This window comes from Callorhinus ursinus, unplaced genomic scaffold, assembly GCF_003265705.2.
Source record: "Callorhinus ursinus isolate GAN/ISIS: 27379988/994484 unplaced genomic scaffold, GSC_fseal_2.0 scaffold7, whole genome shotgun sequence".
Taxonomy (NCBI): domain Eukaryota; kingdom Metazoa; phylum Chordata; class Mammalia; order Carnivora; family Otariidae; genus Callorhinus; species Callorhinus ursinus.
The window spans coordinates 33,307,501-33,321,036 of NW_027397069.1; the positions used below are offsets into that span (position 1 = coordinate 33,307,501).

General features: G+C 35.8%; 1 non-coding gene and 1 pseudogene across 1 annotated transcript; both read right to left on the reverse strand.

Annotated features, from left to right (window-relative positions):
• Positions 1 to 433: 433 nt before the first annotated feature.
• On the reverse strand, positions 434 to 504 carry LOC112827002 (U4 spliceosomal RNA; annotated as a pseudogene).
• Positions 505 to 4,980: 4,476 nt separating this feature from the next.
• On the reverse strand, positions 4,981 to 5,106 carry LOC112826979 (U6atac minor spliceosomal RNA). Its single transcript, XR_003209115.1, has one exon. It is a non-coding gene; the product is annotated as a U6atac minor spliceosomal RNA (small nuclear RNA).
• Positions 5,107 to 13,536: the final 8,430 nt, after the last annotated feature.

The following is a 13,536-nucleotide window of genomic DNA, read 5'->3' on the forward strand; positions in this document are numbered from 1 at the left end:
TATCAAATAGTGAGAATTCTCTGTGTTAAGCATTCTACTGATCACTTCACATATATAAGCTCATTTGATTTCCACAACAATCCCATGGTATTATTATTCCACTTTTTGATATAGAATCTGAGAATCAAAGAACTTGTGTTAATTTAGTAGGGTTACTCAACCAATGAATGAAATTCAGAAACAGCCTTCTAAGCCCACCAGCCTTCTAAGTTCCTTTAATTGTGTTATGGCAGTGACCTTTGCAATTGTCTAACACTGTGAATATATATGATTACTAAATTAACTGTAAGTATAATTTTATTTTTTTCCTCTTATAAGCCAAACTTTAGCACAAAAAGAAAATATTCACCTTATTCTGGTTTATTGAAAGGTTAATATACCTAATATATTTTATCCAATATACGTCATTTGTAGAAGCCTTTATCTTCTCTTCATTGTTTCAATTAGCAAAAATCGCACCTCGGATAAACCTCATTGGCTCCGATACTGCCACTGCGCAAAGCTTATCTTCTCTTCATTGTAATCAATTTTATTTTTCAGGTTTACTAGAATAAAACAGCCTTATCTCTGGAAAAAAAATGTTAAATTGTACTGTTTAAAATCATTTGAAAATTTGAAATTTTGTTATAATTGTTAAAAAAAAATTTCAACCAGTATCATCAGTAACTAACAAACAGAACTCATGAGAGTCACATGGTGAAACAAGATAGTCCATTCAACTATAGATTCATGAATGGCATGGTTCATAGAAATTAACACAACAGAGCTATGTCTTTGAGCTATGAGATTTATGAATTTTTTAAAAAGCTCTATTCTGATCTTATCTGAACAGATCTATTTTTATTGCTGAAATAGCATGGAATCATATTTATTCTACTTGCACTTGATTACTGAAGCATAATTTTAAATATCTTAAACCATTATATTCCATTTAAAATGATGAATGTATCATTTCTGTTTTTTTAAAGATTTTATTTATTTATTAGAGAGAGAATGAGAGAGAGAGATAACGCACAAGAGGGGGGAGCAGGAGAAGGAGAAGCAGACTCCCCGCTGAGCAGGGAGCCTGATGCGGGACTCGATCCCAGGACTCCAGGATCATGACCTGAGCCGAAGAGAACGTGTCATTTCTTAAAATTTTATATGTTGAAGTACCACGCAAATGGCATGGATTTTCATAAATCAATTGCCCATCAATATGATTTAATTCCTCTGAATGATATTTGGTTTCAATTTAATTTAAAGATTCTCAACACATTCTACATTCCATGTACTACTGCATTTCTTAGGGAAAAGGACAAATAATTTATAGTACTTTCCTCTAAAAAGCTTTTATACTTAATGAAAGACAGGTGATAGGCAAATTTTTTTTTTAAAGATTTTATTTATTTATTCATGAGAGACAGAGAGACAGAGAGAGAGAGAGAGAGAGAAGCAGAGGGAGAAGCAGGCTCCCAAGGAGCTGGGAGCCCGATGCGGGACTCGATCCCAGGACCCTGGGATCATGACCTGAGCCGAAGGCAGACGCTTAACCATCTGAGCCACCCAGGCGCCCGGCAAATTTTTTTAATGTAAAAAATTACATGGTAATATAGAGTCTATAAGAAGTGCTACCACATGGGAGGGGCTAGGAACTTAATGTTAGGGATTTGGATCCTTTTCTAATAGCTGCCTTGCAGAATAAACTGATAACACGTTAACTATTGTTGTTTTTTATATTCTAAACACAACTGGCTACTGATAATGTTATTTATGTCATGTTTTTCATCAGACCAGACTGATAAAATTATTTAATCCGTTCACTGCAGTAACAGACAATAGAACAGATTTTTGTACAGAGTGAGGGGAACTATATCCATTATATCCACCACTAGAACCTTATACTTATCATAGTGCTTAGATAAAGTCAGTGATCAGGAGATACTTTCTGAATGGATAAAAGAAAGAATGAATTGAAACTATCAAAATAGTAATCTCATCCCCAAATCTCACCCTCTTTGGAAAGAGCTTAGATAATGAAATACTTTTAATATGTAGAGTTTCCTCTTATTTCTTTTAATTGTTAAAAAAAAGACTAAATCTTTAATACTGGTATGGATAGAATTATTATATTAATATATCCAAAACTCAAATGATAATAGAGAAAATCACTAAGCATATTTAAGCATAAGTGACAAATGATTTGAAACACTCTTAAATTCTACAGAACTACTGAAGATTTTACTTGCATGATATGCTTAAAAATATTCTAAATATCTCAGAGAACTAAAAACAAAACAAAACAACAGTGCACTCTGTACATATTTGAGCAAATTTTTTTATAATATCCAGAGCCAAAGATATAATTTAAGAAGGGCATGAGTCACTCCTGGGGGTAGAAGAAAATGAAGCACCCAGATTTTCTTCCCTGTTTTATTCTTAACATTTCAACCAATAGAATATTACAAATCATTGGTAATGGCTTTAAGTTGAATTATAAGACTCATTTTGCTCCAGGCACACTATGTTTTGTTTTATTCCTCCAAGTCTCTTGCTTTCCCTTACTTCTAAACCCTTGTATGTGGTTCTATGAGAAAACTCTCCCTTGATTCCTTCACTAATTGAAATACAGTTTTCCTCTAAATGTCAAGACAAAACCATAACCAACTAAGGAAAAATTCCCTGATCTGGATCAGCTCTCCATGATTTAAACACTTATAACACCATAAAATATTTATAGCATGTATCACAGTTTCTGAAATACATATTTATTTGTTTACTCACGTAATCAGAATCTCTCTTCTACAAGCTTTAAGTAATGTGTAAACAGACATGATGCAGTAGGCAGAGTAATGGTCCATAAAAATGTCCATGTTCTAATCCCTGGAACCTGCTAGTATGTTACATGGCAAAGGGGAATTAAAATTGCAAATAGAATTATGCTTATAATCAGCTGACCTTAAAATAGGGAATCTGTTCTGGATTATCAAGGGGTGGAAGTCATGTAATAACAAATGTCCTGATAAGAAGGAGGTGGGAGAATCAGTGTCAAAATGATTCAGTGGGAGAAAGATTAAACCAAACATTGCTGGTTTGAAGATGCAAGGTGGCCATGAGCCAAGGAATATGGTGGAAAACATAAGAAAACGGGTTTTCCTCTAGTGCCTCAGAAAGAACGCAGCTCAGCCAACAACTTGGCTTTAAACCAGTGACAACATGTTTGGCTTCTAAACTACAAAAGTATAAGATAATACATTTTGCTGGTTTTAGCCACTAAGTATGTTGTAATTTGTTACAGCAGTCATAGAAAGCAAATAGATATTCCCAGAACCTAGTGCATGCCCGGCACATGGTGTTTGATACTACTTGTTTAATAAAAACAAAGAGATAATGAGCTTGAGGGATGGGCTATATCTATTACATGGTATTATGGTCCCGATATTTTCTTCTCATTCTATTTATAAGTCAATTTGAGTCACAAAACATTAAAGAAAAACCCACAAAATTCTACAATCAGTATTTTGTGGCTGGAAAACTACAGGTCACGTTCTAAAGCCTGCATGTATGGCAGATGTAGAATGAGAGTCTGCACCAGCCACCTTCACCGGACTTTGTATGAACTTTTGTTTTGGCTCCCTGAGCGTGGGCAGTGAGTTAATATGAAGGAGGTATAGCTGGCCAAGTACTGGAACCTTTTTCAGAAGCCAAATGTGATACACTTTTTGCCTCAAATTAAATGACTCCTATTATCTTGGAGTGACTATATTGCAACTTCTTATTTCACTTGTGTTTTCTCATTTACTACAATCCTGTGGGCCACCTATTTCTAATCCTATTTTCAATGTTATTAATTCAGGCTCAAAACATCTAGTAAGGGCTGGTCCTGGTAACAGTGTATGAAAGAAATATAGAGGTGGTGGGAGCACCCCACCTCAGTGGGGAGGAGTATTTTATCCCTAACATTTAAAAAAAAAATAGCCTGTGTATGATGCTAATAAAAAGCCCGCCAACTTTTTGTTGACTTGATTCTCTTTACCTTATCTACAGACAGTGCTCTCCCTCCCTCTCTCTCTCAATGGCACTGTGGTGTGGGATTTAAATCCAGGCTCACTGAATTCAACATCCAGTCTTCTTCAGTCACAATCATGTCTTCTTCCTGGAATTAGGCTGCTTGTGTTTAAATTCTTTTCACATTTGAACTTGCCCTTTCTCTGCCTCAGTCTCGTCACCTATAAAAGGAGGACAGCAACTGTATCTATCTCAAGGGTTGTTGTTGGATTTAATATATGAAAAAAAATGCTTAGAATAGCATCTGTCTTAGAAAAGCATTCTGTATAAGTTAGCTCCTATGAGAGCTCCAAAATTGTCACTGGAAAATCTTCTCAGGGAGATTATAGTGTGAGGTTGGAAGAAATATTTTGCTAAACTATATGAGGTGATTGATGAAATAATCCTATGAAGTATGAATAATAATAGTTTATCTAACACGACTTCTAAAAAATGAGTTGGGTTAGCTAGGAGGTTTTAATTTACTGTCTAGTGTATTCACATTTTAGGACAAAGTTAACTCATTTGAGCTAAGTATCTGCACTGAGCTCCATTTGTTGAGCTATGTGACCTGGATTCAAATCCCAACTCTACCACTACTATGTGTGTAACTTTAGGCAAGTTAATTCACCTTTTGATGCCTCTATTATGTCACTTGTAAGATAGGGATACTGATAATACTAACCTCATAGGATTATTTAGTGTTAATAAGTTCATACTTGAAATGTACTTAAAATACTGTTATATAAGTGACCAATAGTTACTACATATTTTTTATAATATCCCAAGGTGATCTTTCAAGAAATCTTAATTATTCGGGGTTTTTTTTTTAAGTTTTTAAATTAAATTCCAGTTAGTTAACATACAGTGTAATATTAGTGCAATATAGTGATTCAACACTTCCATACATCACTCTGTGCTCATCACAAGTGCACTCCTTAATCCCCACCACCTATAAAAAGATGGTTAGAGATCATGAAGTAGGTGGCAATGCCTTAACTGTATGCATGTTGTCAGGCCCAAGGGTCTCTTCCATCCTTGTAAAGGGGAGTGCTAACCTTCTCTCCTTTCACACAACATGAAATCTTACTTGAACACTAGAGGCATCATTTTCTTTCACAGATTTCTAATGGTTCAAATACCTAAAACAAAAACAACAAACTAAATAGCATATGCTCTTCAGAGCCAAGGTCACCTACCACAAAGCAGACTCAAAATATACTTACTTTACATATTCACTAGCTAGCTAAACTACAAAAGAGAATTTTAAAGGTTTTGTTGTTGAAATTATAAAATTAAAACTATAGCAGTGGAATATTTGTGAAGCCTTTTGTTTCATTTTCTGCTAAATGAAAACAACTTTCAAAAAGTTAAGTGAATGTTTTTATTTGTTTCCTGTCACACATTCTAAATGGCTTTAAAAGTCAGTAGCTGTTACTAAAGAATAATGAGGTATATTATTCTTTCAGTGCACATGTAAATCTCCAATTAACACTAATGGGGTTTATGGCAATGAAACCAAAGGAAAACCTACCCTCAGTGTCTCAAAATAATCTTTACTTTTTTTTTTTAAAGATTTTATTTATTTATTTGAGAGAGAGAGAATGAGAGATAGAGAGAACGAGAGGGAAGAGGGTCAGAGGGAGAAGCAGACTCCCTGCTGAGCAGGGAGCCCGATGTGGGACTCGATCCCGGGACTCCAGGATCATGACCTGAGCCGAAGGCAGTCGCTTAACCAACTGAGCCACCCAGGTGCCCTAATCTTTACTTTTGATATCTACCTTTTTACCATCTAAGTGTAGTCAAGCAGAAATAAACAAATTAGTATTAAGCATCAATTTGACACTTCCATTCATGCTGACATCCTGAAATACTGTGTATAAACAGTAATGTGTTTTAAAGCAGAGATGTGGCTTTAGATTTTAGTTAAGGATTTGTATGTCCCTCCCTCCTCTGCCATTAACATTAAAATTATAAAAAGTAAGCATGTGCAGTCCTAGTATTACCTAAGAAATATAAAAAAGGTGAATTTTTTAAATAGGTGTGGCAAAACATTTTTAAGAACAGTATGTCAGAAAATTATCCTTTTCATGGGAATCTAGAATCCTAATATCTCTTTGAGACACAATCATATATCCCTTTTTAGTAAATATTTCTTTTTTAGATTTCTATAATTTTTGTCATAGTCCTATAGTGAAATCTTCATAGAAGACAACTTTTAAGTGGAAAAGTGAAATACCATGAAGTTACTACTGAATTGAAATAGCATCTTAACGAATATATATATTTAAGGTACTGTGAAACCACCTGAAAAATATATGACAGCACAACTGAAATAATTATTTTTATTAGTCTAAGTGTAGAACGATCTACAGGGACTCTAGCCATAGACCTCTGGTAGAATTTGAATCTTTAAGATAATTCTACAGACATTAGACTACACAGTGAAAGTGTAAATCCCTGTGTAGAGAGAACAGATAAGCCCAGTTTAATAGAATTCAATCAAAAATAATAAAAGGTATGATAATATCCAGAAAGTACATGTTGACATAGCCAAAACCTATTAATTTGCTATGCCATTATTTGTGTCTGAATGCCTGAATAAACACATCTTCTAGAAAAACTATTTAAAGCAAATAGAGCAAGTAAATAGGTTACTAAAACATAGGAAAAATATATTTTTTGACTAATAAAATAGAATATTCCCCTCTAAAAATCTTGGCTAATAAAGTAAAATGGCCTTCAAACTGAGGTATTTGTCTAACGTCTACTCATCTAGAATGTAATCATGTCTAAACAAGGGTTATCATTCTTCTCTAGGTAAAGAGAAGTTGACATTTTAAGAAGCTAACCGATTAAAACAACAGGTAGATTTTATTTAACATGCCCATTCATTTACGAAAAATTTACTGACTTCTTAGAGATTAGGCCTGGAAGAGTGCACAAACCACAGCAGGCACTTGATAAATATTTTTTGAATGAATAAATTAATTAACTAAATTTTCAGAAATCCTATTTGCAACATTAGAAATGTATTTAAGTCTTTCCTGAACCATGGCTCTCAATGCCAGACATTAAGGTCAAGATATACTAGCCAGTTTTATAAAGTTCAAAGTGTGATTGGATATATTCAGATGCCTGAGTGGCTCAGCCTGTTTACTGTCCAAGTCTTGATTTCGGCTCAGGTCATGATCTCAGGGTCCTGAGATGGAGCCCTGCATCAGGCTCCAGGCTAACTGAGGATCCTGCTTTAAGATTCGCTCCCTCCCTCTGTGCCTCCCTCTCTCTCTCATAATAATAATAATAATAACAATAATAATAATAAATGTGTGATTGGATATAGAGGAAAAAGCAAATAATTATGATTTAATATAATAAGTATGATGCATAATATGGGAAATGACATTTGAACAGATTAATGTCATTGCATAACAGTACATGCATACAGAAAGTCTACTGTTGAATAAAATATTAAGATTTATTTTAAAACATATTTTACATGATTACTTTGTTAATTGATCCCTATATACTATAACCTATCAGATTATGTCAATGAATATTTTTTAGAAAGTCCAATAACACAAAGTATACTAGAAAATGGTTAATATTTTTGTATTCTTTTGGATTAATGAAAAGTAAAAAATGTGACCTACAGTATTTCAAATGTTATACATAAAATTATATCTGTTCAACCTAATGATTACCTTATCATGAAATTAGCAATTTGCACTCATTTTGTTGATGATACTGTCAGTTTTATCATGTGGAATGTTGGTTACTCATAGTTTAGGGGAGTAAAAGAGTATTTCTGCTTTTTTGTGTGATCATATTCATGACAATTGGGATTTAATTTATATGTGACTGGGTAGATGAAATTGTTTTTTTTTTGGGTTTCTCTTTTTTTAAATTTTTTATTATTATGTTAATCACCATATATTACATCATTAGTTTTGTATATAGTGTTCCATGATGCATTGTTTGTGCATAACACCCAGTACTCCATGGAGAACGTGCCCTTTTTAATACCCATCACCAGGCTAACACATCCCCCCACCCCCCTCCCCTCTAGAACCCTCAGTTTGTTTTTTAGAGTCCATCATCTCTCATGGTTCGTCTCCCCCTCCGATTTCCCCCCCTCCATTTTTCCCCTCCTGCTATCTTCTTCTTTTTTTTTTCTTAATATATATTATATTATTTGCTTCAGAGGTACAGATATGTGATTCAACAGTCTTGCACAATTCACAGCACTTGCCATAGCACATACCTTCCCAATGTCTATCACCCAGCCACCCCACCCCTCCCACCCCCCACCACTCCAGCAACCCTCAGTTTCCTGAGATTAAGAATTCTTCATATCAGTGAGGTCATATGATACATGTCTTTCTCTGATTGACTTATTTCACGCAGCATAACACCTTCCAGTTCCATCCACGTTGTTGCAAATGGCAAGACCTCATTACTTTTGATTGCTGCATAATATTCCATTGTGTATATATACCACCTCTTCTTTATCCATTCATCTGTCGATGGACATCTTGGCTCTTTCCACAGTTCGGCTATTGTGGACATTGCTGCTATAAACATTGGGGTGCACATAGCCCTTGGAACGCCTACATTTGTATCTTTGTAGTAAATACCCAGTAGTGCAAATGCTGGATCGTATGGTAGCTCTATTTTCAACTGTTTGAGAAAGCTCCATACTGTTTTCCAGAGTGGTTGCACCAACTTGCATTCCCACCAACAGTGTAGGAGGGTTCCCCTTGCTCTGCATTCCTGTCAACATCTGTCGTTTCCTGACTTGTTAATTTTAATCATTCTGACTGGTGTGAGGTGGTATCTCATTGAGGTTTTGATTTGGATTTCCCTGATGCCGAGCGATGTTGAGCACTTTTTCATGTGCCTGTTGGCCATTTGGATGTCTTCTTTGGAAAAAGGTCTGTTCATGTCTTCTGCCCATTTCTTGATTGGATTATTGTTCTTTGGGTGTTGAGTTTGATAAGTTCTTTATAGATTTTGGATACTAGACCTTTATCTGATATGTCATTTGGAAATATTTTCTCCCATTCTGTTGGTTGTCTTTTGGTTTTGTGGACAGTTTCTTTTGCTGTGCAAAAGCTTTTTATCTTGATGAAATCCCAATAGTTCATTTTTGCCCTTGCTTCCCTTGCCTTTGGCGATGTTTCTAGGAAGAAGTTGCTGTGGCTGAGGTCGAAGAGGTTGCTGCCTGTCTTCTCCCCTTTAGGATTTTGATGGACTGCCGTCTCACGTTGAGGTCTTTCAACCATTTGGAGTCTATTTTTGTGTGTGGTGTAAGGAAATGGTCCAGTTTCATTCTTCTGCATGTGGCTGTCCAATTTTCCCAACACCATTTGTTGAAGAGACTGTCTTTTTCCCATTGGACATTCTTTCCTGCTTTGTCGAAGATTAGTTGACCATAGAGTTGAGGGTCCAATTCTGGGCTCTCTATTCTGTTCCATTGATATGTGTCTGTTTTTGTGCCAGTACCATATTGTCTTGATGATGACAGCTTTGTAATAGAGCTGGAAGTCTGGAATTGTGATGCCGCCAGCTTTGCTTTTCTTTTTCAACATTCCTCTGGCTATTCGGGGTCTCTTCTGGTTCCATACAAATTTGAGGATTATTTGTTCCATTTCTTTGAAAAAAGTGGATGGTATTTTCATGGGGATTGCATTGAATGTGTAGATTGCTCTAGGTAGCATTGACATCTTCACAAAGATTGTTCTTCCAATCCATGAGCATGGAAAGTTTTTCAATTTCTTGTGTCTTCTTCAATTTCTTTCATGAGTATTTTATAGTTTTCTGAGTACACATCCTTTGCCTCTTTGGTTAGATTTATTCCTAGGTATCTTATGGTTTTGGGTGCAATTGTAAATGGGATCGACTCCTTGATTTGTCTCTCTTCTGTCTTGTTGTTGGTGTATAGGAATGCCACTGATTTCTGTGCATTAATTTTATATCCTGCCAATTTACTGAATTCCTGTATGAGTTCTAGCAGTTTTGGGGTGGAGTCTCTTGGGTTTTCCACATAAAGTACCATATCATCTGCAAAGAGTGAGAGTTTCACTTCCTCCTAGCTGAATTTGGATGCCTTTGATTTCTTTTTGTTGTCTCATTGCTGTGGCTAGGACTTCTAATACTATGTTGAATAGCAGTGGTGAGAGTGGACATCCCTGCCACGTTCCTGACCTTAGGGGAAAAGCTCTCAGCTTTTCCCCATTGAGAATGATATTCGCTGTAGGTTTTTCATAGATGGCTTTTTTGATATTGAGTTATGTACCCTCTATCCCTATACTCTGAAGAGTTTTGATCAAGAAAGGATGCTGTACTTTGTCAAAAAATGTTCTGCATCTATTGAGAGGATCATATGATTCTTGTTCTTTCTTTTGTTATTATATTGTATCACGTTGACTGATTTGTGGATGTTGAACCAACCGTGCAGGCCAGGGATAAATCCCACTTGGTCATGGTGAATAATCCTTTTTTTTTTTTTTTAAATGGTGAATAATCCTTTTAATGTACTGTTGGATCCTACTGGCTAGTATTTTGGTGAGAATTTTTTCATCCATGTTCATCAAGGATATTGGTCTGTAATTCTCCTTTTTGATGGGGTCTTGGTCTGGTTTGGGGACCAAGGTAATGGTGGCCTCATAAAATGAGTTTGGAAGTTTTCCTTCCATTTCTATTTTTTGGAACAGTTTCAGGAGAATAGGTATTAATTCTTCTTTAAATGTTTGGTAGAATTCCCCTGGGAAGCCATCTGCCCCCTGGGCTTTTGTTTGTTGGGAGATTTTGGATGACTGCTTCAATTTCCTTAGTGCTTATAGGTCTGTTCAGGTTTTCTATTTCTTCCTGGTTCAATTTTGGTAGTTGATACATCTCTAGGAATGCATCCATTTCTTCCAGGTTATCTAATTTGCTGGCATAGAGTTGCTCATAATATGTTCTTAGAATTGTTTGTATGTCTTTGGTGTTGGTTGTGATCTCTCCTCTTTCATTCGTGATTTTGTTGATTTGGATGATTTCTCTTTTCTTTTTTCTGGCCAGGGGTTTATCAATCTTGTTAATTCTTTCAAAGAACCAGCTCCTAGTTTTCTTGATCTGTTCTACTGTTCTTTTGGTTTCTATTTCATTGATTTCTGCTCTGATCTTAATTATTTTTATTCTCCTCCTGGGTTTAGGCTTTATTTGCTGTTTTTTCTCCAGCTCCTTTAGGTGTAGGGTTAGGTCGTGTATTTGAGACCTTTCTTGTTTCTTGAGAAAGGCTTGTATTGCTATATACTTTCCTCTCAGGACTTCCTTTGCTATACCCCAAAGATTTTGAACAGTTGTGTTTTCATTTTCATTGGTTTCCATGAATTTTTTTTAATTCTTCTTTAATTTCCTGGTTGACCCATTCATTCTGTAGTAGGATGCTCTTTAGCCTCCATGTATTTGAGTTATTTCCGACTTTCCTCATGTGATGGAGTTCTAGTTTCAAAGCATTGTGGTCTGAAAATATGCAGGGAATGATCCCAATCTTTTGGTACTAGTTGAGACCTGATTTGTGACCTAGGATGTGATCTATTCTGGAGAATGTTCCATGGCACTCGAGAAGAATGTGTATTCCGTTGCTTTGGGATGGGATGTTCTGAATATGTCTGTGAAGTCCATTTGGTCCAGTGTGTCATTTAAAATCTTTATTTCCTTGTTGATCTTTTGCTTAGATGACCTGTCCATTTCAGTCAGGGGGGTGTTAAAGTCCCCCACTATTATTGTATTGTTTTCAATGTGTTCCTTTGCTTTTGTTATTAATTGCCTTATATACCTGGCTGCTCCCATGTTAGCGGCATAGATATTTACAATTGTTAGATCTTCTTGTTGGATAGACCCTTTAAGTAGGATATAGTGTCCTTCCTCACCTCTTATTACAGTCTTTGTTTTAAAATCTAATTTGTCTGATATAAGGATTGCCACCCCAGCTTTCTTTTGGTGTCCATTAGCATGGTAAATGGTTTTCCACCCCCTCACTTTCAATGTGGGGGTGTCTTTGGGTCTAAAATGAGTCTCTTGCAGACAGCATATTGATGGGTCTTGTTTTTTAATCCATTCTGATAGCCTGTATCTTTTGATTGGGGCATTGAGCCCATTTACCTTCAGGGTAACTATTGAAAGATATGAATTTAGTGCCATTGTATTGCCTGTAAGGTGACTGTTACTGTATATTGTCTGTGTTACTTTCTGGTCTATGCTGCTTTTAGGCTCTCCCTTTGCTTAGAGTCCTCTAAGCAAATGAACCCCTTTTAATATTTCTTGTAGGGCTGGTTTTGTTTTTGCAAGTTCCTTTACTTTTTGTTTGTCCTGGAAGATTTTTATCTCTCCTTCAATTTTCAATGATAGCCTAGCTGGATATAGTACTCTTGGCTGCATATTTTTCTCATTTAGTGCTCTGAAGATAGCATGCCAGTCCTTTCTGGCCTGCCAGGTCTCTGTGGATAGGTCTGTTGCCAATCTAATGTTTCTATCATTATAGGTTACATATCTCTTCTCCTGAGCTGCTTTCAGGATTTTCTCTTTGTCTCTGGCACTTGTAAGTTTTACTATTAGATGTTGGGGTGTTGACCTATTTTTATTGATTTTGAGAGGGTTTCTCTGTGCTTCCTGAATTTTGATGCCTGTTTCCTTCCCCACATTAGGGAAGGTCTCTGCTATAATTTGTTCCAATACACCTTATGCCCCTCTCTCTCTTTCTTCTTCTTCTGGGATCCCAATTATTCTAATGTTGTTTTGTCTTATCGTATCACTTATCTCTCGCATTCTGCCCTCCTGATCCAGTAGCTGTTTATCTCTCTTTTCTCAGCCTCTTTATTTTCCATCATTTGGTCTTCTATATCACTGAGTCTCTCTTCTGCCTCATTTTCCTAGCAGTTAGTGCCCCCCTTTTTAATTGCACTTCATTAATAGCCATTTTGATTTCGATTTGGTTAGATTTTAGTTCTTTTATTTCTCCAAGAAGGGTTTCTCTAATAACTTCCATGCTTTTGTCAAGCCCAGCTAGTATCTTTAAGATCATGATTCTGAACTCTAGGTCCGACATCGTACTAATGTCCCTATTGAGTAGGTCTCTGGCAGACGGTTCTACCTCTTGTTCTTTTTGCCGAGGTGATTTTTTTTGTCTTGTCATTTTGTCCAGAGGAGAATTGATGAATGAGAGAACAAAATGCTAACAGGTTAACAACGTCCCCAGCAAATATACTCTATACAAATCAGAAAAGACCTGAAACCAAGGAACAAGAAAGGGAGAGAAAGAAAAAAGAAAGAGGAAAAAAAAAAAAAGAAAAAGAAAAAAACAAACAAAAACAGAACAAAACAAAACAAAACAAAAAAAACAGAATATGATCAAATATGATCAGGCTAGTGCATAGTTCAGTGCCACACACTAGATTCTGGGTGTATTTTGGTCTGTTAGAAGAAAGTGCCTCCTAAAATTTTAAAGGAAGAAAGACTTATATA